General features: G+C 34.7%; 1 pseudogene; it reads right to left on the bottom strand.

Moving 5' to 3' along the window:
- Window positions 1–5,347: 5,347 nt before the first annotated feature.
- On the bottom strand, window positions 5,348–6,608 carry LOC136823057 (uncharacterized; annotated as a pseudogene).
- Between the last annotated feature and the right edge of the window lie 212 nt (window positions 6,609–6,820).

Raw genomic sequence — 6,820 nt, 5'->3', positions numbered from 1 at the left:
ACCAAAATCGGTGAGCTTAAATAATTCGTATTCTTCCATATCATCTGGAACATCACTTCCATCGTCGTCATCATCATAACAACTCTCATCATCACTTGATTCATTTACATCAGAATCATCAGAATCATCACTCTCAACTCCAGACAAATGAACCTTGCCTTTCTGACCTGTGGTGGGGTCACTGCACAACACAAAATTACCAAGATCACACTTTTCACAAGAACAGATCTCTTCTTTGATCTAGACTGGGAATCCAGTCGTTTATAACGTTTTTGTTGAAAGCGGGAAATTTTTATGTCGGGATATGGTTAAAATAAACTATATTGATGCTCCTGTCAAGTTTTCTACTTCCTATTTTTTACTGAGTTAAGTCGTCTAGCATGCTAGACTATCTTTGATCTGAATTTCCCCTGACGGAAAGTAAGCAATCATATGACATTTCCTGTTCCCCTTAATTTTCATTTGCTCTTCTGGAGGATCAGTTGATACATTATCTAAACACTCGTATATCTTGCTTTCATCATCTTCCATTAATTGTGCAATGAATTCACAGACCATTTGAGCCGAATCATAAAAAACATTTTGGGTAACAATGGCTTTTCTCAATGGAGTTTTCAGTCCGAAACCACTCATTGCATCGACTAAGCCTTTTCCGTGGCCTTTCACTCCGTAGTAGTAAATAAAAGTTTTTTTATGTTTCATAGCAAGCCTTTGAAAGAATGGAAATATATTTAAACACTTGTATTGTTCACTACAATTGTCACTTTTGAATCTGTAGATCGATACTTCGGCGTAGCGTTGAAGGAGACTATTGATAACAGCCATTGTTGTAAAATTGTGGTTGTGCTTTCTGTTATCCAACAGATGGTAGAGGTAGCTGTTATGTGTTAAATGATGGGCAACTGTACAATGCAACGAGAACTGCTTTTTGCTAAAATGTTTCTTTCTTACATTTAGAGCATTTTCCCTCAACACATTTGAGTGCCCAATAACCATTTTTATGTTGCAATAGATGAAGCACATCAGTTTAATTTGAAATTGCTTAATAATTTATGCTTTATTATTGACCTATATTTTAAAATGTTAGCGGATAAAAGGAATTTCAATGGTTGGAACAAAGCATCTAACCATTATCCAAACCTTGACAATTTAACACAAATATGAATTTAATAGTAGATTATCATAGACTAAAGTATGACAAGAGATGACTATTTATTCATATTGTTTGAATCCAATGACCTCGAAACAAATAGTTGCCATTATTTTAGATAAAATGTAACAAAATTTCTAAAATTTTGTTACAAATTATCCATTTATTGTCAATTATATCAATTCCAAGGTCTTGTTTATAGTTTGTATTAAAACTTATAACTCATCACCTGTCCTGAGACAAGGTATCAGGTTTAAATATGAAGTAGTAAACATGTTAATTGATTTTGATGTTCGCCATCAATTAATAGGCCCTTTGGAAGGATCTTGAAAATGACCTTGTTTTGATGTTACAATGTTATTCAAGACAATAAAGTATACTTGAAATAAGCATTAGAAACCATACACTTGTTTTAATGATGAAAAATTGGTATCCTTATTTTAACAACATGTATGACATTTATTGCCAAAAAATGGATAACTTAATGTCTTCAAGCTTTGACCCATGTTACAGCGTTATCCGGTAGCTCTTGTAACAATATTTCTTGAAAATTATATGGGCGAAAACCCCTTAATTGATTGCAAAAGGTTCCAGTACCCCATGTCAAAGGAATATTAAGTTCTGGGTACCATTATCCAAAAATTTGAAAAATTTAGATGTTACATCATTATTCAAAGCTTGGCAAGCTTCTTTCAATCGTTACCTGACTTAGGTAAAGAGTATAGAAAAACTGTCACAAGATTATCCACCTCCTGTCTATCTACTTAACCATCATTTAGGTTGATTTTCCATATCATATAGTATTAAAAAGTTATGGATAATTTTGTAACATGACTTAAAAATGTCACAAAAACCTTGAAAATTTGACGTTTTTAATGAACATGTCCTAGTGTAAAACGCATGTCACAGGTCACGGGTCACAGGTCACAGGTCAGCTTCAAGTACTGTAAAACACAAAGAAAATATTTGAAAAACAGTTGTTAATGTCAAAAATATAATTTCAAAGGTATTTTATTGATCTAGAACTATTTTAAAGCCAAAAATCTATCCACGTGCTTTTGCGTTTTATGCCGTGTATAACACGGACCTGTAATACTTGTATTATATATTACACCTATATCAAACATGTACTAAAAATTATCTTTTCAGTGTTATATGCATGTTACGTATGTTATATACAAAAGAATACGTATTAAAAAACATTGATCTCACCTTTTGCTTTAAACAGCCCCTTAACAGGAAAATAGCTATTTCACAATCACTATGTCGTATCTCATTTTATCTCATGCATCACCTTGGGTATGTTAACAAGAATCTCTAAAACAGCTCTCTTGCAGTATTTATTGTTTTCAAAACCTGTCAATATATATCCACGTGGAGTGTCAGCATCCTATTATGCATGAAAAATATTTTGATGTTAATTGGCGGACAAAACCTCATACTTTGCGATAACGTCATTATTTACATAATTTAATTGTAATTTGTTGTCAATAATTGGGGTTGATGATTTGTCGTTTAAGTCTTCTAAATAACATATTTTGATATTATAATTCCATTACATATAATATTTTCAGGAACTTATTTTTTTTTTTTTTTAATTCTCTTTTATCACCAAAAAAAAAACAGTTGGTATATATTTTACAAGTTCCTCTACTCTGCTATATATAATAAACAAATATATATTTTCGTTTTTGATTAAAAATTTCATTTAAAAACAGAGAGTAGCAGTAATCAGATCTCACTGAAATTGAAGAATGGGATGTCCGCTTGCCCTCTGTGGAGAAGGACCGGTCTTACTAAGCGGGGCCTATCCGGTGTTCGGAACCGGTCCATCCTCCAAAAGAGCCAAAGTTGCGGACCTCCCGATATAGCCGAGCTGGCCACTAAGAAGAGTCAGAACTTAGGAGTTAGATAATTTCGGACCTAGACGGACAGAAGACTAGCAGGATGTAAACAAACCATCCACAAAAAACACACAAACCAAAAACAACGAAATAGGCGAAAAGCAGGAAGCTGGACAAAGTGGAGTGGAGTGTAGTGATTGGAAGCTAGATTAAATTAGGGCTTGGTCCTCAAGGTTATAGGGTCATATCAAAAAGGAATTAATTTCAAACATTATCACTATATCTATATAATAGATTTTAAGATAAATAAAATAAATTAAATTTCTGAATTATTACCAGCACATAGAAGCAAAGCTAGGCTGAGGGACTGAGGTTGCAAAAAAATTGGTTTCCTCTGTAAAGAGTACTCCCCGAAAGGATGGTAGGACAAAAAGCTTATAGCTAATGGCTAAATGACGCGAAAATAGACTGAGAGCTAGGTGAGATGAAGTTAAGTTCAGGCAAAAAAAAGAAGCTGGGCTCATGAGAAAATGGCTAGGTAATTTATAGGATAAAATTTCTGAGGTTAACATAAAATAAGTAAGATTATATATGTATTATGTGTTAATATTTCTGTTAATGATTTCACGCATTTCAACTCTGCATTCATGAGCATCCCAATTAGCAATAAGGGTTCTCAATCTTTCAACCAAGTCTAGACCAATTTCATTAATCATTGAATCTCCAGGATTAGAAACTCTAAAGGGTTTCTGGTAGTAAAGCACTAGCTCAACAATATTAATACTTTCTCGTGCACAAATCTGCATTATACTTGGGATAATCGAGTACTGTCGGTCATGACAAGCCAGAATGTGAAGAAGATATTTTGAAGTTTGACAATTTTTCATTAGCTGAGCGAGAAGGCCTACTGTTCGATTCTCGATGAACGGTGTAATATCCGCCACTTGGTAGAGTTTGTTCAAGTCGTTAGCGCCAAATTTGGAATAGCCAAGCAAGTTTTTAAAGGCTGATCGGCACTGTCTGTTCAGGCGTTCAAGAAAGGGTTTGGAGGTTACTGTAAGCTCCATTCCATACAAGACTTTTGGTAGCACGATAGATCTGAATATGTTCGAGATGATATTTGGGTGCATCTTTCTTACTCCACTGGCTATTAAAGAGGAAGTTACCGCCCACAATTCCGAAATACGATTTTCCTGATGACTGGCAAGCGTGGTTTTCCTCAATTTTGTGTCCCAGTGGAATCCTAAGTGTTTGAGAGTTGATTGCGGTTTTACTTCTTTGTCGTTAATGATGACTGTAGGATTTTGGAATGGACAATCTCCAGATATAACAAACTGTGTCTTTTTGCTGTTAAATTTTAGTCCCGTAGCTAGACCGTAGGATTCACATAACGAAAGCATTTGCTGAAGATGTTTGAGGTTTGGACTAAGCAATATCAGGTCGTCAGCGAAAGCGATGATAGAAGTGTTGATACCAGGATCAAGGAAGGTTCCAATGTTTAAGTCTCTTATTTCCTTGAGGATGTCCTCTGTGTATATATTATATAAATACGGCGAAAGTATAGAGCCCTGTCTGACCCCTTGTGACAATAGAAAGGCTGACGACGTGGTGTTTTGGTACTTAATCTTTGCATCTCCATGCTGGTAGAGTCCAATCAGAAATTTAAGAATCGAATTTGGTAATATTTCCTTGGACCTTAGCTTTACGAAGAGCTGAAACCAGTTACACGAATCGAAAGCCTTCTCTGCATCCAGGCTGCATATGTAGACTGGTGTATGTTTAGTGTTGTATTTGTGAATCGTCTCATTAACCAGAAACTCAGCGTGTAGTGTTGATCCATCCGTAGAGAAACCAAATTGATTGTCCTCGTGATGTCTTAGTTGGGGGCATTTCAGCAGGATAATTTTCTCTATCAGTTTGGTTAAAATGGGAATCAAGCTAATGACTCGATAATTGTTTGGGTCACTGATGGGTTTATGATTTTATGGTATGATTTTATGATGGGAACTATGTGTGATGTGGATAGATGTGTGGATATGAATTCTATGTTACGAGTGCGTTACAGTTTTCCGGTCTGTAATTTGTATGATCTGTAACCCGTGACTCGTGGCCTGTGACCTGTGTTTTACACTAACCGCCAAATCCATATAAATCACGACAGATTTTCGCATAAACAGGTGCTGCGTTACAGATTGTCCATAAACTAGCCGTAATATTTTGGTCAATGATACAACACAATTTGAAAAGTTCTTTACTGACTTTGAACATTTCATTTAAATCATTTTCATTGAAATTTATAATACGCACACTAAAGGATAATAATTTCCTCAATTCAATGCATTGCAGGTGGATCTCAAGTAATGGCTGTCTCAATTTCATTGAAGATAAAGTAAATCAATTGAGGAAAGTTCCTTAGAAAATTCAAGCTCTCTTTTCCTCTAAATCTAAATGTGAAGTCTTTATCACCTTTTGAAAAGGACTAATTGAACCAACGTATAATTTTCTTCGATAAAAAGCTTACAGTTCATATCATGATGAATAAATTCCTGCTGGAATATCTTTAAATGCTTTGGCATTTGAATAATTTGTTTCCGCGGTGCAAATTTTAAACAATTTCATAAAGTGATCTTTGACAGTGTTATTCTTTAAATGAAGCGGTTCCGGTTTTTCCAATATAACAAATTTTCCTAAAAGAGGAGGGACTTCCTGCCGACTTTTGAGTTCATTACTAATAAATGACGTCAGTTTTATGCGTTTTGTGGATAGTGCGTTAGTTGTCTGATCAAGTTGTCTTTTTTTTTTTGTTACTTCATTTGCATCTGAAATTCTTTCTCGTATTGCCATGGCGTTCAATCAGCTTTTTCTTCCTTTTTGTTTGATTTTCCTCCTTTTTTTAGGAGTTTTTCCTTTAAACGGTTGGCTTTTTTTGAGTGGCTGCTTTGTTGATTTCACTTTGTTGCATTCTAATGTTAATGAAAATTTCGTTCGAGTTTTCTTGAGTCACATTTGCAAATGAGCTGGAATAAGTAGAACTATTTGACAGTTCCCCTGATAAATGGGCCAACATTTTCATGTCATAAGGGACAACTTTTTGCCCATCAAAATCAGAAACCTTACTTTCTAAATATTCAACATCCCTGAGTAAAATTCTCATAAATTCATCAACAGTTTCTGAAGCTTCATCAAAATTTGATCCAAACAAAAGATGGTTTTCTGAGCTACTCGCTACTCTAACCGCAATTCAAAAATGAAACCAAAATAGAGGTACCAATACCTGGTGACCTATCTTCTCCGAAGACAAGTACAAACATAAATGAAGCTGGAGATTTCTTGGGAATTGAATTGAATTCTTTTAATTTGTCAAAACGTTCTTTATTTTGACGGAGATAAATTTTTGCTAATCTCTGTATATAAGGTGATGGTTCTCTGTAGCAACCGTCATATAATTTGCTATCATTAGGGACCAAGTCTTTGACGTCATGAAGGATTCCGATATCAATATCCTTAATGGTTTTTGATAGTTCATTGTAGGATATGAAATTTGGTACTTGCTGACCTTCAAATATAACAGCTTTATTTGCTTTACGGACATTAGTGTAATTACGTTTTCCCATTTAGTGAGCGAAGTTTATGTTGTCGAGATGTTTTATACGACTTGGTCCATCTTTTCAATGTTGTATTTTGTAAAGCTCTTCGTAATGCTGGTTTGGAGCACACTAGAGCATTAGTAATTTCAATCGCATGGAACTTGCTTGTCATTGTATCAATCATTCCTATTAATTTAGGCTTTCTATTGGTACTTAAACCTCCATGAAGTGCTTGACAT

The sequence above is a fragment of the Clytia hemisphaerica genome, unplaced genomic scaffold (assembly GCF_902728285.1).
Source record: "Clytia hemisphaerica strain Z4C2 unplaced genomic scaffold, Clytia hemisphaerica genome assembly, whole genome shotgun sequence".
Classification (NCBI taxonomy): Eukaryota; Metazoa; Cnidaria; class Hydrozoa; order Leptothecata; family Clytiidae; genus Clytia; species Clytia hemisphaerica.
Note: the sequence above shows the minus strand (reverse complement) of the source record. Positions and strands in the feature narration are given on the sequence as shown.